General features: G+C 42.1%; 1 protein-coding gene and 1 non-coding gene across 2 annotated transcripts in view; both read right to left on the bottom strand.

The window, feature by feature from the left end:
• The window catches only part of LOC139755050 (uncharacterized), a 213,219-nt gene that overhangs the window by 171,349 nt on the left and 14,514 nt on the right, over window positions 1–27,356 (bottom strand). The gene's annotated exons all lie outside the window — the stretch shown is intronic.
• On the bottom strand, window positions 5,154–5,237 carry TRNAL-CAG (transfer RNA leucine (anticodon CAG)). Its single transcript has one exon. It is a non-coding gene; the product is annotated as a tRNA-Leu (tRNA).

The following is a 27,356-nucleotide window of genomic DNA, read 5'->3' as shown; positions in this document are numbered from 1 at the left end:
AAATGTGTCCAAGTCAAGAATGTTATCTCGGAAAGCAAAAATGGGTGTGTTTGAAGGAACAGTGGTTCCAACAATGTTATATGGTTGCGAGGCCTGGGCTATAGATAGAGTTGTGTGGAGGAGGGTGGATGCACTGGAAATGAGATGTTTGAGGACAATATGTGGTGTGAGGTGGTTTGATCGAGTAAGTAATGAAAGCGTAAGAGAGATGTGTGGTAATAAAAAGAGTGTGGTTGCGAGAGCAGAAGAGGGTATTTTGAAATGGTTTGGTCACATGGAGAGAATGAGTGAGGAAAGATTGACAAAGAGGATATATGCATCAGAGGTGGAGGAAACAAGGAGAAGTGGGAGACCAAATTGGAGGTGGAAAGATGGAGTGAAAAAGATTTTGAGTGATCAGGGCCTGAACATGCAGGAGGGTGAAAGGCGTGTAAGGAATAGAGTGAACTGCAACAATCTGGTATACCGGGGTCAACATGCTGTCAATGGATTGAACCAGGGCAGGTGAAGCGTCTGGGGTGAACCACGGAAAGTTTTGTGGGGCCTGGATGTGGAAAGGGAGCTGTGGTTTTGGTGCACATGCGGAGGAAGGGGTTGTCATTTCATGTGTGGCGGGGTGACGATGGGGATGAATAAGGGCAGACAGTATGAATTATGTACATGTGCATATATGTATATGTCTGTGTGAGTATATATATGTATACGTTTAGATGTATAGGTATGTATATGTGCGTGTGTGGATGTGTATGTATATGCATGTGTATGTGTTGGGCCATTCTTTCGTCTGTTTTCTTGCGCTACCTCGCTAACACGGGAGATGGCAACAAAGTATAATAATAATTCTTCTTAAATGATAATGTGATACTATGGTTTGTGTTTGTGTCTGTCAAATATGAGAATGAGGGACAGTAAAGGTGCAAGCACAGTTTCTTGAGAAACTGAGTGTTTTACCTTAGAGGCAATGGAAACTGCTTAATTTACAAGAAGGGGATGAGATCTGTTGGTATAGAAACTGTACATTCATGACAAGTGTTATGGAGAATAATAAGCAACATATTTCAAAAGGTTTTCCCTGGGGATAGGGGAGAAAGAATACTTCCCACGTATTCCCTGCGTGTCGTAGAAGGCGACTAAAAGGGGAGGGAGCGGGGGGCTGGAAATCCTCCCCTCTCGTTTTTTTTTTAATTTTCCAAAAGAGGGAACAGAGAATTGCGCCAGGTGAGGGTATTCCCTCAAAGGCCCAGTCCTCTGTTCTTAACGCTACCTCGCTAATGCGGGAAATGGCGAATAGTTTGAAAGAAAAAGAAGAAATTTCAAAAGGTGTCACACTTCTTTTCAACTAGTACCTATTTTGGTGGAAAGGCATTAGAGGGAAAAGTAAGCAAAGTTATGAAAACAACTGATTTGAGTTAATATGAAAACAGTTGATTTGGAAAATCATCCTTTACCGCATATGAAAATCGTGAAAATATCTTCACCTTGAGAACATTAATATACTGAAAAATATTTGCAATACACTAAAATCTGAAATGCAATGAAGGGAAATTTTCCTTAAATTATTTTATTCATATGACTCTGCCATTTGCTTCTTAAGCCTCTAAGCTGTTTTTACAGCCTCATTTAAGTTGTGTAAACGACTGACAAACTTTATCTTTGGCTGAGCCAAGCAATTCCCTCCAATTCTTGAATATGTCTTCGTGCCACATAATTAGTCATTTTGACATTGTGTTCTGCTATCTTTGCTGCATGTAATTCCTTTGTCCAAGCCATTTTCAATACATGATACTCCTCTTGCCACCTCTGGAGAGAAATATACCCCATGGAAAACATGCTTCTTCCACTAGTACATTCTACTGAAGGCTCTGGAGCATTGAAAGTGCCAGGGGCAGGTGTAGATGAAGTCTGAAGTGTGTCAGAAGATGAAGGTGAAGCTGGAGAGGATATTGGTTGAAAAGTAGGTGGATATGGAGGGAGAGGGAATGCTTCTAAATAAGAGAGAACACAGACAGGAGGAAATGACACAGACAAGGAAAGGGCCACTTGAAGTGGAAGGCATATGGCTGAAAGAAGGTAAGATGCTGTAGCAGGAAGTGATAGCAAAAGTATGTATGTGACTAGTAATGCTAAACGGCATGCTAGAAGGCTCAAACTCTGAGGAGCTCCCATGTCTGTAGTGGGAAAGGAAACATTACAGCAACTCAAGCATTCATTCCTATGCCCATATTTACTTTTCAAATGTGGGTGACTGTAAGCACATGGTGTACAGGGGTCTTTCATAGAATTTATCAGCTATTTCAATAAGGCTGAGTGGGCATGTATTGACATACTGTTGCCAGCTATAAGTTATTATGGATAAAATTTGATAAGTTTTCAAACATGAAATAATCTCAGTAGTCAACACATGGCAAACCAAATTCATTGAAATAAAAGCTGATAAGTTATATGACAGACAGCTGTGCACTATGGGCTTTCAGTCACCCAAATTTAAAAAGTAGATAAGAACAGAGGAATGAATGCCTGAGTTACTGTAATGTTTCTTTTCTCACAACAGATGTGTGAGCTCCTCAGCAGCATGAGCCTTCCAGTGTACCATCAAGCACTGCTAGTCGGCATATACTTTTGTTACCACTTCCCACTCCAGTATCTCACCCTGTGTCTGCCATAAGCCTTCATCTTAAAGTGGCCCTTAATCTGACATTCTTCAACTAACATTTTATGCCCTCTACCTTGTCTATATGATTTCCTCCTGCTTGTGCTTCTTCCTCAGGTAAAAGTACTCCCTCTCCCTCCATATCCCCTACTTTTCAACCAATATCCTCTCAAGCTTCAACTTTTTATTCCTATGACACACACAAGACTTCACCTGCACCTTACTTTGGCTACCAGTGACATGCACTGGTAGATGGGGCATATTTGCCAAGAAATATACTTTTGCCAGAGGAGTACCACGTATTGAAAATGGCCCAGATAAGGGAATTACATGCAGCATACACAGCAAAACACAAATCCAAAATGACCAATTATGCAGCACAAAGAAACATATTGAAGAATCAGAAGGGAATGCTTGGCTTAGCTACAGATAATATTTCTCAATCATTTGCACAACTTAATTAGGAATTAAAAACTGCTCAGAGGACTTATGAGGCACTGACAAAATCATATCAATAAAAGAATTTAAAGGAAATTGCCCATTTCAAATGGTAATGTACTGCAAATATCTTTCATTGTGTTAACATTTTCAAGGTGAAGATATTTTCAAGATTTTCTGGCAGGATAAAGGACAATTTTTGATATCACCTGTTTTCATATTTCCCCGAATCAGTACTTTTTGTATCTCAGAATACTTTTCCCCAAGTAACTTTTCACAAAAATAAATTCTATTATTAATCTTTTATTTTCACAAGCATTTGTAGTGAATTGATTTATTTTTTCATTTATATATTTTGTAGGTTTGTTTTTTTTATTACACCCTTTACATTAATTAATTTTGTAGTAGAGTCAGTTCTTTTGATAATTATTGCAATACTCATCAAAACATCCCAAGGTACTACCCAAACTAAAAGAATGTCAGTAATATGTACTCGGCAAGTTTCTCCTCTCTGCGTGCTGACATATTCCTTTTGAAAGCCTGTAGTGCTCGAGAATATTTGGTCTGAGTAGTATCGGAAAGGGTTCATTCTCTTGGTAAAGCCCTGGTGTGCATACTGCATGCAGAAATAAATTCAATGTTAAGTCAATTTCCACAGTGTCACATATGTAGAGGGAAAAAATTAATAAACCAATTAAATCTTCCCTAAAAGTCTACTAAGCTAAAACACCAATGGTTTTCTTATGTAAGGTTTACTGCAACTCCCAAGTTTGGTTGGGGGTGTTCTTCTGAGAGTGATTTTTTAAAGTTAGATATTTTTCCTGCATTTTCTATGAAAAGAAACTAAAATGTGTAATCTCTGAAAAGTTGTAAAAAATTCTATGAAGTAACAAGCTGACCCCTGTAAACAACTTTAAAGAAGTACTATTCAGGTATTTTTTTGGTCTATAATCATTATATGTTACTGATATGAAAATAACAGGGTCTGACATGAATAAGGAAACGTGGTTTTCTATAAGATTATATTAAGTTTAGTTTGGTTAGCATATTATGTTATCTATCATTCAGTTTTCTTCAACTTTATAGCCTACTTTTAGTAGCATCAATATTATTGCCAATTAAGCTATTTATCTGTCTGAACTTAACCATGTGGGATGTTTGGGGTCATAAGTCCATAAAAATATTACCTTGCTTAACCTATACTCATTACCATTGTGTAAAGGGAGATAAATTACCATGAGAAAACCATTTCAACCAAAATATCTTGCTCCAGTGTTTTCGCAACACTAAACTAAGAACTTTTGTGATGGATGATAAATAATCAGAAGTTCGCCCACTACTTAAGCAAGTTAATACCTCGCACTTAATTCAATGAAAGCCAATTTCTTCTCTAATTAATTTATGTAAATTCCAAGAACAGTTCTGTTGGCCCAGCCCACCAACTGACTACCTTGTATCTTAAACTCACACATATTTTGTTCACAAAACGTGCTCATCTGGTTGACTTTAAGTAAAACTGAAAATGTGGTATATAAGATGTGAAGTTAAACCTTCAATTATAAATAATAGCCTTGATCATCATACAGCAGGGACCCTGGGGCTGCTCAACTGGCTACCTTATTTTCCAAGTTCATTCAGTGAAATACAGTCTTAATTGGTTCATTCATACGAAAGAAAATAAATTACCACATTAGAGATGTTACAATAAACCTTGTTGTTGCAGTAATGGTGTTGATAAACGAGGACAAACATTACCATCCTCGTTCACACAGTCCTCATCATACAGATTTCAAAATCTATTTTCAGAAGATACGTAACATACTTTGAATTTCAGATAAAACTAATTTTGAAATAATATACTTTTTGATTATTATAATGTGGGTTACAGGAGGGTTGTGGCTCCCAGTAACAACCTTTTTGATACGGTAAACAAGTTAATCTGATTAGCAATGATAGTTATATTTAGTTTAATTAATTAGATATTTGAATTATAATATCTACAACTGTAAACGATTTTGCCTACAATGGCGAAAATAAACTTTGCAAAGTCTTTGTTAAAACTGTTTGTCAGGAGTGGGATTCGAACCCACGCCCGGAAGACCGGACTGCGACCTGAACGCAGCGCCTTGGACCGCTCGGCCATCCTGACACAGGTAGGAGAGCATGGGCGTCGAGTTTCATTCAACCCTTGCCAGGCTTTCTTTTAGGTTGTAATACAGATTATTGCTTGTAATACAAACATAAATGAGATTGTTAGTAGTAAGGAACAATGGAAATCAATCATATCTTTCTTCTCAGAATATAATATTTATAATATAATGTTTTATATCTTTTCATTCATAGATTTGTGTTAGACACTGCACTATTTGAACAATAGGTGGGAAGAATTACATTAAATCTCTCACCTATTACGACAGTAATTTTGGACTAAGTTTTATCAGGAAACGTATTGATCTCAAGCTGGGACATCGTGATCATTAACTACAAAACTGAGTCTTCAAGTCATACTGAATACATTTTGACGTGTGCCTTCGTGTTAGTGATCCATCATCCACCTGGGTTATGGTGGGTTACAGAAAATAATTGGAAGGAGTAACCTAACCTCATCTAGGTAATCGCCCGTCAGTCATCTTGATGTTAATCCTCACCTCCAAACATGATCTCATCAGACGCCATCATTAGAATCACTGTACAGGTTTTAGCTTAAACTTTATATAAGGGATGTGAATCATCTTACAAACTCTTGTGATGAATATATATATATATGAATATATATATATATATATATATATATATATATATATATATGAATATATATATATATATATATATATATATATATATATATATATATATATATATATATATATATATATATATATATACTGATGGTATGGTACTCTCTCTAGACACTATTTATCACAAGTTCATTGATATCAAGAAGATAAGGTAATGATATCAAAAGTCAATCTTAGAAAAATTAACTATCCACAGTTATTCAAATAAAAGTTTATTCTGATAATTCGCTTCTCGTTCATCTATTGGAGGAGCATTTCATCAACATAGTTTTACTGATAATGAAAGTGATTAGGTCATTTGTAATTACCTTACAATACAGTACAGCTAGGGTGCCTTACACTTGTGGGACCTCATCTCGTAAACTGTATATTATACATTTTCACATGTTTTTGATATCAATATTCATAACTCAGTTTATTCCATTAAGATCGGTCTCCAAAACGATCAGTATCTCTGTACGTGTACAAAATACTAAAGAGCAAAAGGACAGTCATGGCCGCTGAGTCATGCCATCTTTCAACTGAAAGGTTAAACCATAGTAAATGTGACACTATGAAATCCTTGTTATACGTCTAAGAGCGTCACCTTCCTGCAATGATGGTACTAATCCCACAACAGGAAACACGGTTGTGTTGCAATCAATTGGTTGGTCATATTTTTCCTCGCATTATTCTTATTCCCACAGCCCTCCTCTCTATCACATGCTTCTTTATAATTAAAGCCCCAACTCTCTCTCCCAGTCTATCACTCTATCAAGCACAGTGTCCGGTTAAGTGTATTTCTTCATATTATACCGGAGCTTCATGTTTCCTAGTAATACCAGGTTATATGCCAATACACGCGCTGTCCTATGAACCATAGATGATGTGACTAACACCAGACACTGAACGTTGGTGGTGATGACGTAGTGATGACGTAGTTCACCAGCTTGGGGTCAGAATTACCGTCTTGTTTACCATGGCCACCAGGTTGCCATGCTCCAGACCCCTGGCGAGCCTCCTGTGAACCACGGGATGTTCCTCTTACTGCCAGGATATGGTCAGCCTCGCAGGAGCAAAACTTCCTCCCTCAGGATCATGGGACGTCCTGAAAATACTGGCAGAGTCTGTGTCAGGGTTACGCCTAGACAAGCTCAACCAAAGACAAAATAACCCGAATGTCTCATGCTCAACACAAGCGTAGGCAGTGTCCACTCCAATGTCGTATATATATATATATATATATATATATATATATATATATATATATAAAGTTCCACACAAAAGTCATGTATTGGTTTCTGGGGATTCAGGTTCCCGCGGCATTACCTGGAGCCACTCTCGTCCCCAGCAGGTCTGGTGGCGACATCCTCGTCCCCAGCACCATACACACAATCACATCCTCACCACCATCACCATCACCTCACCATACTCACCCAAACCACATTTTTCTCTTTGGTAGCACCAATTGTAAGCATATGATGCCTGAGAATAATTCGAATTTCACCGTGTTTGTTAGTTATGAATTATACGTTAAACAAAAGTCATTCTGTATGTTACCTCAAAGGTACAATGAGTAATAAGTAAGTTATACTTCCTGTTCACTCAATCAGATATTTATATATGCAAATACTTCACTAGCGAAAAGACTTTGTTTTTAATTACACAAAAATAGTTCGTCAGGAGTGGGATTCGAACCTACGTCCCGTAGAGATGATGATTTATTAAAGATGGAGATGGTTAGAGGAGTTGGGATGACAGAAGGGAGAATAAAGAAATAAAACTGGAGAGAGAGAGAGAGAGAGAGAGAGAGAGAGAGAGAGAGAGAGAGAGAGAGAGAGAGAGAGAGGTATACAGATGGCGGGCGTATCGGCCTGCTGTTGTGAATGTGGCTAAATTATATATTGCCATCATCTTTTTGTTCAGACCTTTTATTATTATCATTATAATATATATATATATATATATATATATATATATATATATATATATATATATATATATATATATATGAAGAGGATAATCGCTCTTCAGGAGCAGTTGAAATCATTTCTTTAGTGTAACTTAACAGTGGAGAACATGTTCCACGGAGGCTATCCGCCTCATCGCACGTTACAAACAACATTACATTTGGTCTACACTGCTGGGAACAGTACCTCGCCTGAACATGAACTTATTACTTTTGATGTGGACATCCTGCTCACTAAAGTCCCTACTGAAGAAAGCATCGGGTAATGTATCATCCGATCTCATTCTCAAAACTTACCCACGCCCATAGACATTTTCATTGACTTTTTGTCTCCAATAATCCTTGGCCAAGATTCAGATGGTAATTTTTCCAGACAGAAATATGGTTAAGCTGCAGGGAAATCCCCTCTGTCCCGTTCTCAGTAACGTATTCATGGAATACTTTGAGACAGAGAACCTAACGTCTGTCAGTAACCATCCAAAAAATCTGGCTTAGATACGTGGGTAATGTGTGGTGTGTATGGCCGTCCTCCCGAGATTGTGATGTTTTCTTTAATAAACAACATTCACCTCACCATCAAGTTCAAGATGGAATGGGAACACGAAGGCAAACTCATGTTTCTTGATGCGATGTTCAACAGGGAATCTGATCACTTATCCTTCAAGATCCACAGGAAGCCTATCAACGCTAAGACTTTGATTCAATATTTTTTCATTACATGATTCTATTGTAAAAATGTCTGTAGTTATGTGTATGTTTCTTCAGAAGGACTGCAGATATGTGATCCCACAAGCCTAGAAGGTGAATGTAACCAAAAAAAGATGCACTTTTAGGTTTAGACAGTTATGTTATCCCAAGTGGTTTGTGAATAAGGTTTACTGGGAAGACATTTTATGCATCTAGGAACGACAGTGTGGAAAAGTACGATAAGTCTCAATGTTTAGTGTTGCCTCGTTGTCCTAACTTAGCTAATGTGAGACAGGTACTAAAAAATAGTGCTTTTCATGTTGCCTTCCAGTATAATGACACCTTCAGTACTACCTTAATTAAAAAGTAGGCCAAATTATCGAAAAATCAGGAGTGTTTACGCAGTTAATTAAAAGACATGTTAGGATGTGTATATTGGCCAGACGGGTAACACAGTAACTGAAATGTTATAGGGACAGTCATTCGTACACACACACACACACTGGTGACCACAGTCATGGTACAGCTAAACACTGACAAGAATACGATCAAACTGTACACCTTAACAACCCAGTCACATTGTACACATCATCAGATTTTGAAGAGGAAAAAAAGGGGGGAAAAGTCTTCATTTGGCTATTTCCTGTGTTCGCCTCATGGAAAGTAATACAGGACGGAAGGATTGCTAAACAACCCCAGCTGCCACCCCGCATAGTCGCCTTGTACAACACGAACGAGATACGTGGGAAGTATTCCATCTCCCTCATTGTTTCTTTGTTGCTAAGATTAATAACTTCACCATAACCCAAGGTAACATTAAAGCACATCCTGTTATCAAGCAGTTCATCATGAAGGAATTATCAAAACACGATAACATAGGAAGAGTTGAGGAACACACATCTCGCTACCCAGGTCAACCATCCCCACACAACCCCCCACCTTTAACCACTTGGATAACCCCCCCCCTCCCCCCATTTTCTCTTTACCGGCCAGGTCATTGTCTACTCTGGCATGGCGGTAAGAGGATGTGAAAGTCTGTCTGTCTACTGGTGTTGGGATCTGAAACTTAGAGAATCATTTACACCTGATGAAGCGGAGTTCCTCCCTCAAACGTTATGTTTTGTAAAGTTTCAATAAACCAATTATCTCCATTATAACTACAGTGCGATTATCCCTTCATCATTATCATCACAGAATATATATATATATATATATATATATATATATATATATATATATATATACTTTATTAAACATAAAGATATGTATATACACATTCAAACACGCACATACAGATCCACACACTTTTATTTTACTAGACACTGCATTAATTTGAACACCATTGAACTATTGTTTGAGAATTAACGTAATTATGAATAGTGAAAAACATGCAGGATATATGGTATTTTTTTTTTTTTTGTTTGATCCTCAGGAAGAAAGGGATACGAAGATCTGGAAAACTATCCAACAGTGCTGGAGCTACGTGTGTTGCCTCATTAAACAAACAATACACGTATACACATAAAGTTTATGGTACACCACTTATGTGTATACAGCTACGGGTACACACACACACACACACACACACACACAATGTTCCTTGGAAACCATAAATGTTGCCGTGTCGTGGTTTGGTGAAGAGTTTGCTTGTGTTGCTGGTTGCGTCATCTCAGCTTGTGTTGCTGGTTGCGTCATCTCTCTTGTGTTGCTGGTAGCGTCATCTCTGCTTGTGTTGCTGGCTGCGTCATCTCTGCTTGTGTTGTTGGTAGCGTCATCTCTGCTTGTGTTGCTGGTTGCGTCATCTCTGCTTGTGTTACTGGTTGTGTCAACTCTGTGTTGCTGGTTGCGTCATCTCCGCTTGTGTTACTGGTTGCGTCATCTCTGCTTGTGTTGCTGGTTGCGTCATCCCTGCTTGTTACTGGTTGCGTCATCTCTGCTTGTTGCTGGTTGCGTCATCTCTTGTGTTGCTAGTAGCGTCATCTCTGCTTGTGTTGCTGGTTGCGTCATCTCTGCTTGTGTTACTGGTAGCGTCATCTCGCTTGTGTTGCTGGCTGCGTCATCTCTGCTCGTGTTGCTGGTAGCGTCATCTCTGCTTGTTACTGGTTGCGTAATCTCTGCTTGTGCTGCTGGTTTCGTCATCTCTACTTGTGTTCCTGGTAGCGTCATCTCTGCTTGTGTTGCTGGCAGCGTCATCTCTGCTTGTGTTGCTGGTTGCGTCATCTCTGCTTGTGTTGCTGGTTGCGTCATCTCTGCTTGTGTTACTGGTTGCGTCATCTCTGCTTGTGTTGCTGGTTGCGTCATCTCTGCTTGTTACTGGTGGCGTCATCACTGCTTGTGTTACTGGTTGCGTCACCTCTTGTGTTGCTGGTAGCGTCAAGTCTGCTTGTGTTGCTGGTAGCGTCATGTCTGCTTGTGTTGCTGGTTGCGTCATGTCTGCTTGTGTTGCTTGTAGCGTCACCTCTGCTTGTGTTGCTGGCTGCGTCATCTCTGCTTGTGTTGCTGGTAGCGTCATCTCTGCTTGTTACTGGTTGCGTCATCTCTGCTTGTGCTGCTGGTTCCGTCATCTCTACTTGTGTTGCTGGTAGCGTCATCTCTGCTTGTGTTGCTAGTAGCGTCATCTCTGCTTGTGTTGCTGGTAGCGTCATCTCTGCTTGTGTTGCTGGTAGCGTAATCTCTGCTTGCGTTCTGGTAGCGTCATCTCTGCTTGTGTTGCTGGTTGCGTCATCTCTGCTTGTGTTGCTGGTAGCGTCATTTCTGCTTGTGTAGCTGGCTGCGTCATCTCTGCTTGTGTAGCTGGTTGCGTCATTTCTGCTTGTGTAGCTGATTGCGTCATCTCTGCTTGTGTAGCTGGTTGCGTCATCTGTGTTTCAGCGTCTCCCAGATCTTAGCTCTTGTGTTACGTTAAGAGTTGTTGTCTTACTTGTAACGTGAACTTGTTGTGAGGTTTAGATCCGTGGTAACTCTTAGGGTTTTGCTCTGTACGTTTGATAAGATCTTGATTTGTCTGTTGGTCAGAGCATGTGTGTGAGGTGGAGGATACTAAACAATAGGACGAACCATTTATGATCTTGGTAAATAAGTTTATTTTTTTGTGCTGATGTTTTTAATTCTATAATTTTGTCGCCTTTTATTTAGCTCTTTATTGGTTCTCTCCGCAACTGGCAACACGATGAACTGGCTGACGTTCGTTTGTATTTTCCACTTTTTTCTCGTGCACATTAATTGCTTCCACTCCTCTGGCAGCCTTCAGTGATGAGCATGGCTTTTGACTCTTCGTAGTATGATACTGTCTGTATGACGTCATCCGCACATTCCACATTGATACTGGCCGCTGTTAGGGTTGGTAGATCCCTTATATGTGTTGTGTACAACGCTGGAGGGAGTACAATGCCTTGGGGAACTCCAGCAAAGGTCAAACACATCCAGGATCCAAGAAATGATCAAAAATGGTTGTGCATACAGTCGTTCCGTCTGGAAAGCTGCATCATGATTTTATCATTAGTTCAGGAAGGTCGGGTTGATTCACTGTGTGCTCCAGCCTATCCTGCCAGACCTTATGTAGGCTGTGCGTATATAGGTTATTACTACATGACAAAGGTTTTCTGTCAGCGAGCTTTGGCGCTGCGTTGTTTCTGTGGTTATTACTATTGCTTAATTGGTTCCTCTGTTTTCTCTGACTCCAAAGGATGGGCATTATAAAGTCTACTGCCCTCTAGGTATGTTGTTTGTCTTCGATGAAGTATCCTTTTCATAAACTGTTCCCGGTACTTGGGGTTGCGAGATGGGTACATAATGTACTGGGTGAGGAGGTGAATTTCCTTCTTCAGGAATCATATTATTAGCTCGTTTTTGACTGTCAGGAAAGTATGCCATCGAGCTGACTGCGTTGAATACGTTCCGTACTAACAGATGGATCTGCTAAGGTAAACATAACTTCTGTTGGTCTTACTTTCTCCAGGAGCTGCGTATTTTTTTTTTTTATTTTTACTGCTCCAAAAATTTTTGTTATTGTTATATTTGAGGTGGTGTGTGCGGCGTATTATGATGTGTGTAGACTGGGTGTCTGATGTGGAGCGAGGCTACGGATGGTGTTTTGCCGGCTGTCTTCAACTAGGTGTTTCGTTTTCATGATCAAAATTTTCGGTTTTCTTCTATAGAGGTCATCAATATCTTCCATATTTAACGGAAGAACTTTTCTCGTCCCTTAATAGAATACATTTTATAAACCCTGTTCATTTTGGTATGATGAATTCTGTGGCTGGTGGCGGGTACGGTGGTTGTCATGGCTTCGTCTGTAACTTGGCTCCAGTTGTCCAGGTTTTCATCGATATTTTCCATATTGTCTTGGAGGATTTGTTCCCAGTTCGTGAGGTTATCAGTCATAATTGTTACTGAAATCCCGGATGTTGCCTCCGTCTCTGAGGTTGGGCTGGGGGCTGATTGGGGGGAGCAGCCAAGATGTTGTTGGCAGTGACTGCGATGTGGTGGCTGGATGGTTGCCACTGGTGGTCCTGGATCAAGGTACAAGTTATGGCGATTTTTACTGTTTGTAATAATCTTGTCTGGACTTGTGAGTGAGGGAGGCGCATACTAGGTTGAGAGAGAAGTGAGGACCAAGATGTCTTGATCAGTCCTTCTTGTTTAAGTCTGTTTATCCGTACTCATATCCTAGAGGTATATGATGAACACTCAGGTCTCCAAGCTGGTAGACCGGAATATCTAGTCTGAATAACTTACAGTTGTTTGGAGAAGGAATGTAGGAGTCGACCTGGTGGTAGATAAGATGTGGCAACAATGATAATGTTTGCCCTGGTGGTGGTGATTTCTAATGGCAGTGTTACTGATAAGAAAACATTAATTACGTAGTTTGTAGGAAATATTGTAGTTTATGTTTACTGCTGCCCCATCAACTGATCCTAGCTATGCCCGTCAACTGATCCTGACCATGCCCGTCAACTGATCCTAGCTATGCCCGTCAACTGATCCTGACCATGCCCATCAACTGATCCTGACCATGACCGTCAATTGATCCTGACCATGCCCGTCAACTGATCCTGACCATGACCGTCAACTGATCCTGACCATGCCCATCAACTGATCCTGACCATGACCGTCAATTGATCCTGACCATGCCCGTCAACTGATCCTGGCCATGCCCATCAATTGATCCTGACCAAGCCCTTCAACTGATCCTGACCATGCCCGTCAACTGATCCTGACTAAGCCCTTCAACTGATCCTGGCCATGACCGTCAACTGATCCTGACCATGCCCATCAACTGATCCTGACCATGACCGTCAACTGATCCTGACCATGCCCATCAACTGATCCTGGCCATGCCCATCAACTGATCCTGGCCATGCCCATCAAGTGATCCTGACCATGACCGTCAACTGATCCTGACCATGACCGTCAACTGATCCTGACCATGCCCATCAACTGATCCTGACCATGACCGTCAACTGATCCTGACCATGCCCATCAACTGATCCTGGCCATGCCCATCAACTGATCCTGACCATGACCGTCAACTGATCCTGACCATGACCGTCAACTGATCCTGACCATGCCCATCAACTGATCCTGGCCATGCCCGTCAACTGATCCTGGCCATGCCCATCAATTGATCCTGACCAAGCCCTTCAACTGATCCTGACCATGCCCGTCAACTGATCCTGACTAAGCCCTTCAACTGATCCTGGCCATGACCGTCAACTGATCCTGACCATGCCCATCAACTGATCCTGACCATGACCGTCAACTGATCCTGACCATGCCCATCAACTGATCCTGACCATGACCGTCAACTGATCCTGACCATGCCCATCAACTGATCCTGGCCATGCCCATCAACTGATCCTGGCCATGCCCATCAACTGATCCTGACCATGACCGTCAACTGATCCTGACCATGCCCGTCAACTGATCCTGACCATGCCCATCAACTGATCCTGACCATGCCCATCAACTGATCCTGACCATGACCGTCAACTGATCCTGACCATGACCGTCAACTGATCCTGACCATGCCCATCAACTTATCCTGGCCATGACCGTCAACTGATCCTGGCCATGCCCATCAACTGATCCTGACCATGACCGTCAACTGATCCTGACCATGACCGTCAACTGATCCTGACCATGCCCATCAACTGATCCTGACCATGACCGTCAACTGATCCTGACCATGACCGTCAACTGATCCTGACCATGACCGTCAACTGATCCTGACCGTCAACTGGTCCTGGCCATGACCGTCAACTGATCCTGACCATGACCGTCAACTGATCCTGACCATGACCGTTAACTGATCCTGACCATGACCGTCAACTGATCCTGACCATGACCGTCAACTGATCCTGACCATGAGCGTCAACTGATCCTGACCAAGCCCTTCAACTGATCCTGACCATGACCGTCAACTGATCCTGACCATATAGTGTGGCTGTCATGTACGATGTTGCCACAGAGTTGTTATCTACGTATTTTCCTCTTGTCTGTTATTTCTGGTATTTTATCTTCCAGTCAGTTGGATATCCTCACTTTTTGTCTGTTTCTCCGTCATTTTCTTGGTTATTTTTTTTTTTTTTTTTTACCTCGCATGATAGCACTGTGATACTGTTATCATTGATTCAATTATTTCCTTCAACAATTGAGGTTTAGGAGATTAAACAATCGTCATGCTGTTAAGTTGGCACATTTCGTGCACAATGTTCTGGAACGATCCCGGTCTGTACGGCATTCACCAGGTGGTGGTGCGCAGGGAATGTGTACGTCATCATTGTACGGAGGGTTGGGTTGAGGTCACCAGTATGTGATGACGTACTCATGGGTGACGTGGCTTCTGTACCTACAGATAAGCTGGTCCCTGCCAGGTTGTCTGGGATCTTGCTTCCTGATTTTCGATTTTCTTTTCTATTTTGGCATTTAGTGCAGCTTAGATTTCCTTGCATCTCACTGTTAAGGTTCGCGTGTGACTCTGTACCTTACGTATCTCTTAGACGATGTTGAACATCGTCTTCCACGTATGACGTAGTTCGGAGCAGATTGTGATGTACGGTTTTTCATGTTGTTGTGTTGGTGTACTTGTGACCCTTGATACATGTTGGTTGTGGTTTGAGTGTATCTTTCCACTGGACTCTGGTTATCTGGTACAGATAAACAGAAATTTAGTATTTTTTGCATTCATTTTTTAGCCATTTGCATATATGTGTAACGATGACCTTGAATTTATTTGATTTCTTGCGTTAGAGACTTTGATTAGTTCGTTAATATTGGCCATGACTGATTGGTTTCCAGATCATTCTTAAGTTATTCATTACTGTTGTGGAAAATCAGGTTGTGTAGTGTGGAGCAGAAGATTGCTGTGTGGGCTATTATTTCAGGGGAAAGTTAACGTTCTCATTATTCTTCCTCAAGTTGGTCGTGGATTCCCGGTGTGAGGAGAAGGTCGACATCTTTCTCATCTTGACTGAGAGAGTCAGTGATGTGATCAGGCTGTGAGATGACCTCCACACTGGCGGAGGCAGACATGTCCAGCTGTCTCCCTCTGGCTGTAACATCACTGGAAAGTGGAGGTCTTACCATTCACCCTCGTCATCCTTCATCCTCTCATACCAGTGGTCGCGTCTCCTGTATTCCCTAACAATGTGTCTCAGGCCTCAAACCCGAGAATTACACCCCCTCCCTCCCTCTCCCCCCCCCTAACACCAGTTATCGGTCGAGTGGTCATGAGGTGGCGGAGTGGCTGCCTTGATAACCTCACCACAACAACCCGGGTACGTAGCGTCCTCAGTGACTCGTGGAAGAGGCGACTCCCTGCCCAGCAAGGCCAGGAATAACCCACAACCACGACCCCACACCAAGGAAGACCCTGCATGATCACCAGGTTGCTTCCCTGGTCACTCGACGGTCGAACACCTCCGCCAGCAGCGGGGACGAATCCCCGGACCTGGCTACCCACACGAGCCCCACGACTGACGGGAAGAGAGAAGATATAGTGGTGATCTAGACCCCGTACCACGACGTTGGAGAACTGACCACAATAGCCACCACCCACCCTCACCCTCACCTCAGGCAGGTATCTTCCCGGCCACTGGAGGGAAGCCAGACTATGCTGCTCTTCCTCAGCCTCACGTCCGCAGGTATTGGGTTCCAGCCACAGTCTTGTGCATCAAGTCTACTGCAGTCTAGTAGAGAGAGGCAGGTTCCTCTGTATGGTGGTACGCGCCACCAGCAGGGGTAACCAACGCCACGAAGAACCAGAAATACAATTCAATCCCATGAATCACGAATCATCGGAGTTATCACTCGACGTCACCAAGACTGAATCTCCTCCACAGCGCCTCAGACTGCTCGGCCATCCATCCTGTCATCCAAATTAACCTCCTGCCATAACGGATGTCGTTTGAGAGTGGGAATCCCACACCAAACTCTTCGCAATTCTACTGATTTAATTAACATTGTTGGTAATAAGGAACATTATGGAAATAGGTCTTATCCATTTGTTATCCTGTGATTTTTTTCATACTGATAATTCAATGTTTTAATATTGTATCATATTCATGAAGGGGACAGTGTACTATTTCAGTAATGACTGGGAAGAATTGCAAATAAATTCGAGTTTCGAGTTGATACAAGCATCGCATCTACTGTCATCGTAAAGATGGATTAATTACTCATCAGAAAACCCATCATTTCTCTACAGTTGAGACAGGAACACGGGATGAACAAATACACAACTGAATCTAAAATCAAACTGATTAGATATTTGACGCGAGTTTAGATCTTGGATTTCAGATTAAACTATATAAGGAATGTGAATCATCGCACAGAGCTGTTGTGATGAATTACTGTATATACGGATTGTATGGTAATCTCTCTGGACACTATCACCTTATCGAGTGACTTTAGATTTGATATCATCGTCTTATCAAGAAGATAAGGTAATAATATGAAATCTACAAGTCACTTTTGGAAAAATTGACGTCACCCACAGTTGGTCAAAATATAGGATTGTTCTGGTAATACGCTGCTCGCCTGCCGTTTATAAAGCCATGTAATAAATGAAGTGAATCTTTTAGTCGCTTGGATAATCAACATAATTTGACTGATGATGTTCTGATGTGAAAAGTGGAACCATTGTTTTCACATCTGTTGTTAATATGTAATTACCTGACATTACAGGAGGGAGAGAGTGCTCTACACTTGTGGGTCATCATATCATTAACTGTATCATATACATTTGTACATTGCTGAACTGTCATTATTCACAGTCTCCTTCCTCAGTTTATTCCAGTCATCAAAACGAAAAATATCGTGATTGTTGCGCGTGTGCAAGATGCTAGTGGGAATAACAACAATCATGGCCGCTGAATCAGCCGTAAATATAGTCAACTTATTACGATTGGCGGAATGCGTGCATACTGCCATTGTACAAAGGCAAAGGGGATAAGAGTGAGTGCTCAAATTACAGAGGCATAAGTTTGTTGAGTATTCCTGGTAAATTATATGGGAGGGTATTGATTGAGAGGGTGAAGGCATGTACAGAGCATCAGATTGGGGAAGAGCAGTGTGGTTTCAGAAATGGTAGAGGATGTGTGGATCAGGTGTTTGCTTTGAAGAATGTATGTGAGAAATACTTAGAGAAGCAGATAGGTTTGTATGTAATTATTTATGGATCAGAAGGAATATGATAGAGTTGATAGAGATGCTCTGTGGAAGGTATTAAGAATATATGGTGTGGGAGGCAAGTTATTAAAGCAGTGAAAAGTTTTCATCACGGATGTAAGGCATGTGTACGTGTAGGAAGACGGGAAAGTGATCGGTTCTCAGTGAATGTTGGTTTGCGGCAGGGGTGTGTGATGTCTCCATGGGCGTTTAATTTGTTTATGGACGGGGTGGTTAGGGAGGTGAATGCAAGCGTTTTGGAGAGAGTTCTGGATAGGAGGGCTTGGGAAGTGAGTCAGTTGTTGTTTGCTGATGATACAGTGCTGGTGGCTGATTCGGGTGAGAAACTGCAGAAGTTGGTGACTGATTTTGGTAAAGTGTGAGAAAGAAGAAAGCTGAGAGTAAATGTGAATAAGAGCAAGGTTATTAAGTTGGTTGAGGGACAGGGTAATTGGGAGGTAAGTTTGAATGGAGAAAAACTGGAGGAATTGAAGTGTTTTAGATATCTGGGAGTGGATTTAGCAGCGGATGGAATCATGGAAGCAGAAGTGAGTCACACGGTAGGTTGGGGGCGAAGGTTCTGTGAGCGTTGAAGAATGTGTGGAAGGCGAGAACGTTATCTCGGAGAGCAAAAATAGGTATGTTTGAAGGAATAGTGGTTCCAACAATGTTATATGGTTTCGAGGCGTGGGCTATAGATAGAGTTGTGCGAAGGAGGATGGATGTGTTAGAGATGAAATGTTTGAGGACAATATGCGGTGTGAGGTGGTTTGATCGAGTAAGTAATGAAAGGGTAAGAGAGATATGTGGTAATAATAAGAGTGGTTGAGAGAGCAGAAGAGGGTGTTTTGAAATGGTTCGGTTACACGGAGAGCATGAGTGAGGAAAGACTGACAAAGAGGATATAAGTGTCAGAGGTGGAGGGAACGAGAAGTGGGAGCCCAAATTGGAGATGGAAGGATGGAATGAAAAAGATTTTGAGCGATCGGGGCCTGAACATACAGGAGGGTGAAAGGCGTCCAAGGAATAGAGTGAATTGGAACGATGTGGTATACCGGGGTCGACGTGCTGTTAATGCATTGAACCAGGGCATGTGAAGCGTCTGGGGTAAACCATGGGAAGTTCTGTGGGGCCTGGATGTGGAAAAGGAGCTGTGGTTTCGGTGCATTATAAAGGACAGCTAGAGACTGAGTGTGAATGAACGTCGGGGAAGGGAGGGACTGCTGTTTCATATGTGGCGACGGGAATGGATGAAGGCAGCAAGTATGAATATGTAAATGTGTATATATGTATATGTCTGTGTATGTATATATATGTTTACGTTGAAATGTATAGGTATGTATAAGTGCGTGTGTGAGCGTTTATGTATATACATGTGTATGTGGGTGGGTTGGGCCATTCTTTCGTCTGCTTCCTTGTGCTACCTCGCTAACGCGAGAGACAGGGATTAAGTATAATAAAAATAATATATATATTTATATATATATATATATATATATATATATATTTATATATATTTATATATATTTATATATATTGGGCTATGGATAGAGTTGTGCGCAGGAGGATGGATGTGCTGGAAATGAGATGTTTGAGGACAATGTGTGGTGTGAGGTGGTTTGATCGAGTAAGTAACGTAAGGGTAAGAGAGATGTGTGGAAATAAAAAGAGCGTGGTTGAGAGAGCAGAAGAGGGTGTTTTGAAATGGTTTGGGCACATGGAGAGAATGAGTGAGGAAAGATTGACCAAGAGGATATATGTGTCGGAGGTGGAGGGAACGAGGAGAAGAGGGAGACCAAATTGGAGGTGGAAAGATGGAGTGAAAAAGATTTTGTGTGATCGGGGCCTGAACATGCAGGAGGGTGAAAGGAGGGCAAGGAATAGAGTGAATTGGAGCGATGTGGTATACCGGGGTTGACGTGCTGTCAGTGGATTGAATCAAGGCATGTGAAGCGTCTGGGGTAAACCATGGAAAGCTGTGTAGGTATGTATATTTGCGTGTGTGGACGTATGTATATACATGTGTATGGGGGGGGGGGGCCATTTCTTTCGTCTGTTTCCTTGCGCTACCTCGCAAACGCGGGAGACAGCGACAAAGTATAATAAAATAAAAAAAAAAAAAAAATATATATATATATATATATATATATATATATATATATATATATATATATATATATATATATATATATATATATTCCTAAGAGTCCAGTGTTGTCATATCTATCTATCCTGTATAGTATCCTTAACTCCTAGTTGTTATTTGATATGTTAGGAATACCATATCTTGCAATCAAAACTATACATTACTGCTAGAGCCACGATATGTGGGAGGGAGATGATATGTTGGTAACCCCACAGTATTGATCTGTGCCCCGGGTCAACACGAGCGGCCGACCGTCCCCCACCTACCCCCCCATCATTACGGGGGGGGGGGGAGGTTGGCCACATATGGGTACTCTTCTAATATTGCTTAGCTATTCAGGAGCAAAGTATTATATTGTAATAATAATCTAAGGTATTACTACGTAATATAACCGGTGGCATGTATCATGAGTATAGCTGTAGGTTAATTACAGAAATTAAATTGTACAGGACATGTCATCATGGCAGTTTCTATATAGGATTACACCATGTGCAGAAGTTGATTATCTACGGTGCTCAATTAAGTACATACAGTGATACATTTTAGTGATACGGTTAACACGAGAATGTATCGAGTGTGGAAGTGACAAAGTGAAGTGGGAAGTTGACGAAGTGACACAGCGAAGTAATTCACCAGGGCAACTGAAATGATCACCTTGGTAACCCAACGTGATTATAAGTCACACAGTAAACACACGAGACGCAGATGTGGCTCAGGTCAACACCCTTCCACCTTGGAGACAGTTACCGACCTGGGGGGGTTAAGTACCCTACCCCCTTGGAGACAGTTACCCAGCCTGGGGGGGGGGGGGGTTAAGTACCCTACCCCCTTGGAGACAGTTACCCAGCCTGGGGGGGGGTTATGTACCCTACCCCCTTGGAGACAGTTACCGACCTGGGGGGGGGTTATGTACCCTACCCCCTTGGAGACAGTTACCCAGCCTGGGGGGGGGGGTTAAGTACCCTACCCCCTTGGAGACAGTTACCCAGCCTGGGGGGGGGGGGTTAAGTACCCTACCCCCTTGGAGACAGTTACCCAGCCTGGGGGGGGGGGTTATGTACCCTACCCCCTTGGAGACAGTTACCCAGCCTGGGAGACGTAGCATATAATATCCAGTAAGAAACCTCGGTAAGCTAACACCTCAACTTGTTACCAAAGTTGTGTTTATACAGTGTGCCTGGCTCGCCCACTGTCAGGGTAAGGAACCAATATTGTGTCTACAAGAGACACCGATAAATTCGATTCCAACATGGCAGCGTACGTGAGGCGAGGACAGCAGGTTGTGTGTGCCGTGCAGCATGTGTGAGGACGTGCGTACGTGAGGCGAGGACAGCAGGTTGTGTGTGCCGTGCAGCATGTGTGAGGACGTGCGTACGTGAGGCGAGGACAGCAAGTTGTGTGTGCCGTGCAGCATGTGTGAGGACGTGCGTACGAGAGGCGAGGACAGCAGGTTGTGTGTGCCGTGCAGCATGTGTGAGGACGTGCTTCTGGCGCGACTGACTCAACGTTGTTGTAGGAAACGCGACCACGGACGGCCAGACCTGACGTGGAGACATTGCTTGGCCAGACTCACTCACGCCCATATACCTGGCTGCCGTCCAGCTACTAAAACTCTAGCTAAGACCATGTGTTACACACGCAAGTGAACTTTCAGCACCAGAGAACACGAAGCCTCGTGCAACTGAGAATTAAGATGTTTATTTACTATTACCAATTGTGTTGGGATGCATGCCACTGTGAGTAGCCTTAGATATTTCATATTAAGTAAACGTCCGCGGAACCCTGCATAATGATTATGTTAGTAGTGTTGCAACCAGTTAGACATTAAGATTACAATCACTGCCTACGTACGCACATTTAATTGTCATGTTATGTGTAGCCATGTCATTCTATTTAGGTATTAAATGTAAGAAGGTTATTGGCTTTTCCTCAGCCCACAGGAAAGTGAGTAGTCAAAGTATGCTTGGCAGTCCATTGTCCTAGTTGGGTCATTAATGTCTGAATTAAGGGGTTTTACTTAAACCATAGCTATGGACCCCCAAGGTAATCTCACTTGAACAACAAGTATGAAATAATAATCTTTAGTAAATAATACTAACAATAATAACGCAACAACAGTATTCTCGTATTCTCCTTTATCTGCCTTGTAGCTATCTGGTATTTTCTCTCCTTTTTTCCAACCCCTAGAGAGAGAGAGAGAGAGAGAGAGAGAGAGAGAGGGGGTGGTTCTTGAACTTTAATAATGCCATTAACCTGTACTCTGTAACTGTATTCTATGGTAAGTTTTTCTTCCTACGTTGGAGCTCCAGTCATGGACAAAAGTCCACATCAAGGACGGACCACAAATGACTAAAAAGATGTTAATGAAAAGGGAAAACGGAGACACATGAGAAAATACTTATGAATTTTGGAAGAAGTGAAAAACCTGTCATAAAATGTGCCAGGTCATAGTTATAGGAAAGACATGAGAAGGTTGAGAGTTCCAAAACTTCGAGGTGTAGGGAAAGATGCAGGTATCAAAACGGCCCACCTTTAGTTGCTGATGGCCACACAGTAATCATGTGACGCAGCAGCTTGCCGAGTATTGTATGGTCAAGCTGGTGGTGGGGACACACAAGCAGCCAGCTCTCGGGAGCAAAAACCAAAGTAATACCTACAGAGGAGGGAAAGTGAACCAACATTGCGGCGTAGGGCAAGTGGGTCAAATATGGAAGTTAGTCTGAGGCAGTTTATAAGTCGGACTACTTTTGACTCAACTGTGTCAAGTAATGATGGAGAGCTAAAACCACCTCAGATGTGAGAGCAGTACTCCATACAAGGACGGATCAATCCCTTGAATAAACGGAACAATTGTTCAGAAGAAAAGAAACTTCGACACCTCAATAGGACTCCCACTTTCTCTTGAGGCAAACTTAGCTATTTCTGTAATGTGGGGTTCCCAAGACAGAGTGGATGTTGAAGTAATACCAAGTATGTTTATTGAGTCAAGAAGTGGAACTGCAGAATTATCAACGGAGAGAAGAAAGTTGTGAGGAATTTTCGATAGAGAGAAGGGTAGAAACTGGGTCTTGGAGGCGTCAAACCTAACAGATTTCATCTGACCCACTGAGATATCCTGTTGTATCGAGTCGAGATGCAGATCGAGTTAGAGAATAATGAGCATAACTGAAGGATGTGGAAGAACGCAGTGTTGAGTCGTCAGCACATGAGAGCATTGGATGATTTGTGGAAGATAAAAAGGAGAAAACGTATAGGGGACAGGACAGAACCTTGATGGACACCACTCCTGGTGGAGAAAGGCAGAAACTGATCCATCAACAACCACAGACATAAATCGAAAAGTGAAGCTAGTTACGAGGGAGCAAAGTGAGAGAAGGAAGCCAAAAGAGGGAAGTTTAGAAATGAGACCCCGATGCCATACCTTGTCAAAAGCTTTGGATATGTCAAGGGCATTTACATACGATTACACAAAATGTTCAAGGATGATAACCAGACATTAGTAAGATAGGAAGTAATGTCACCAGTGAATCTCACTTTTACGGAGGCCAGAGTGTGAGATTAAAGATGTCCGAGGATGTGGGAGTTGAAGAGGGATTCAAAGACTTTAGAAGTGATCGATGTCAAAGCAACAGGATGATAGTTAGAGTGGTTAGAACTGTCACCCTGCTTAGGGACGGCATGTATCAATGTAAGCTTCCAAGAAGAAAAAGTCTTGGTTTTAAACAGAAAAGGAACAAACAGGGAGCACAGGTGCAAGTTCAGAGGCACTTTCAGTACACGGGGATGGATGCCATCAGGTCCATGAGTCTCGTGTCCAGAGAAAGAAGAGGTTTTTGGACAGTCTGAAAAGAGATTACGGGAAGAGGCATGGGATTAGTAAAAGGAGCATCAGAGGGTGAAGGAATGTTAGTCATCCAAGGTGGAGTTAGAGGAGAAACGGGAACCAAAGTTGCTTTGTCTACGGGAGAGACAGCTATAGTACCGTCAGAACGGAAAAGTGAGGGAAAGGTAGAGCGACGGAAGTTGTTAGAGATGCCCTTATCTAAAGACCAGAAAGACCTATCAGTGGATGACGAGGAGAGGTTATCGTACTTACTTTGAATCAAGGAACACTTCGCCTCACGGATAACGTGCTTACAGCGATTACGGGCAGCGATAAAAGATGAATGGGATCCGAAGGAAGGAGTTTTTTTCTAAGCCTGATATGCCTGATCCCTTGTTTGAATGGCCTCAGAACAGGACCGGTTGAAGCATGGACTGGATGAAGAGGTCGTCTTGGAGGAAGAGGGGATAAATGCTTCCATTCCCGCAACAATAACATCTGTTATGTGTTTGGTGGTGACAGAAGCGTCACCACATAAGAGTCAGTAATTCACACAGGGAAAGTCAGAAAACAAGTTACGTTAAGTTATTCCAGTCAGCTTTGTGGAGGTTCCAGTATTTACGTTGAGAAGGGGCTGCTCGAGGGAGGGGGAGGTGCCTTTAAACCAATTCATTTATGACTGTGTGGTCAGACAAACTGATTGGGGACGAGATTGTGTACTTCAGCGCGAAGGATTAAAGGTAAAAAGAAGATCCAGAATATTAGGGGAGAGGTTACAGCGGTCAGGGTGGGAGACAATGTGCTCTAGATCATTGAGAATGGGGAACGTGAGGGCTTCAATCCCTCCACCATCCGTATGGGAGGAATTCAACCATTCCCTATGGTGAACGTTGAAATCCCCGAGTAGAGGATCTCGGCTTGCGGGTCAGTGAATGTCACAGTATCATGGTAGGGACTTATATAGTCGAAGGAAGAAATGAAATTTTTACAATTAGGAAAGCAATAGGCAAAGCAGACGAAAAAAGCAGTAGTTGAGAAACAGGCCTTGAGCCAAGAAATTTTTACGCAAACAATTTACTGTTGCAGTGTCAAGCTTTCAAAACTAACTGGAAAACCAAAAATGCATAAATATCTCCAACAAAGTGTAGGGGAGGCATTTTCAGAAACAAATTAACATCTTAAAAGTTCTGGAAATATTTACTCAACCTATATCCAGAGACAATGTATACTATCATATCATTATTGCACGTAAGCGTAAAGTATCCCATAAGAATGTTTGTAATATCATGGTAACAAGTTTACTGTGTTATGGTGCATAGCTTTGGCATGTCAACAGGACACCTTTGGGTTACATGACTCAAAGCGCAAGTGATATTTGAGGCGACGAGCAAGAACACTGAGAGGATGTCTAAGTACACTGCCTTGGGCTCACCAACAATGATGGTCTACAAGATGGACAGAAACGGTTTCTCATGAGCATTTTTGCCTCCTGACATCCTACGTTGTTTTTCTGATTAAACCATATATATTGCTCTATCAATAAATACACTTATTTTCTGATACAAGATAAACAATTACGCGCAATATATATATATATATATATATATATATATATATATATATATATATATATATATATATATATATATATATATGTTTTTTTTTTTCTTTTTTTTTGCTTTGTCGCTGTCTCCCGCGTTTGCGAGGTAGCGCAAGGAAACAGACGAAAGAAATGGCCCAACCCACCCCCATACACAATGTATATACATACGTCCACACACGCAAATATACACACCTACACAGCTTTCCATGGTTTACCCCAGACGCTTCACATGCCCTGATTCAATCCACTGACAGCACGTCAACCCCGGTATACCACATCGCTCCAATTCACTCTATTCCTTGCCCTCCTTTCACCCTCCTGCATGTTCAGGCCCCGATAACACAAAATCTTTTTCACTCCATCTTTCCACCTCCAATTTGGTCTCCCTCTTCTCCTCGTTCCCTCCACCTCCGACACATATATCCTCTTGGTCAATCTTTCCTCACTCATTCTCTCCATGTGCCCAAACCATTTCAAAACACCCTCTTCTGCTCTCTCAACCACGCTCTTTTTATTTCCACACATCTCTCTTACCCTTACGTTACTTACTCGATCAAACCACCTCACACCACACATTGTCCTCAAACATCTCATTTCCAGCACATCCATCCTCCTGCGCACAACTCTATCCATAGCCCACGCCTCGCAACCATACAACATTGTTGGAACCACTATTCCTTCAAACATACCCATTTTTGCTTTCCGAGATAATGTTCTCGACTTCCACACATTCTTCAAGGCTCCCAGAATTTTCGCCCCCTCCCCCACCCTATGATCCATTTCCGCTTCCATGGTTCCATCCGCTGCCAGATCCACTCCCAGATATCTAAAACACCTCACTTCCTCCAGTTTTTCTCCATTCAAACTCACCTCCCAATTGACTTGACCCTCAACCCTACTGTACCTAATAACCTTGCTCTTATTCACATTTACTCTTAACTTTCTTCTTTCACACACTTTACCAAACTCAGTCACCAGCTTCTGCAGTTTCTCACATGAATCAGCCACCAGCGCTGTATCATCAGCGAACAACAACTGACTCACTTCCCAAGCTCTCTCATCCCCAACAGACTTCATACTTGCCCCTCTTTCCAAAACTCTTGCATTCACCTCCCTAACAACCCCATCCATAAACAAATTAAACAACCATGGAGACATCACACACCCCTGCCGCAAACCTACATTCACTGAGAACCAATCACTTTCCTCTCTTCCTACACGTACACATGCCTTACATCCTCGATAAAAACTTTTCACTGCTTCTAACAACTTGCCTCCCACACCATATATTCTTAATACCTTCCACAGAGCATCCCTATCAACTCTATCATATGCCTTCTCCAGCTCCATAAATGCTACATACAAATCCATTTGCTTTTCTAAGTATTTCTCACATACATTCTTCAAAGCAAACACCTGATCCACACATCCTCTACCACTTCTGAAACCACACTGCTCTTCCCCAATCTGATGCTCTGTACATGCCTTCACCCTCTCAATCAATACCCTCCCATATAATTTACCAGGAATACTCAACAAACTTATACCTCTGTAATTTGAGCACTCACTCTTATATTCCTACGAGTCCACGGGG

This window comes from Panulirus ornatus, chromosome 18 (genome assembly GCF_036320965.1).
Source record: "Panulirus ornatus isolate Po-2019 chromosome 18, ASM3632096v1, whole genome shotgun sequence".
NCBI classification, from domain to species: Eukaryota; Metazoa; Arthropoda; class Malacostraca; order Decapoda; family Palinuridae; genus Panulirus; species Panulirus ornatus.
Note: the sequence above shows the minus strand (reverse complement) of the source record. Positions and strands in the feature narration are given on the sequence as shown.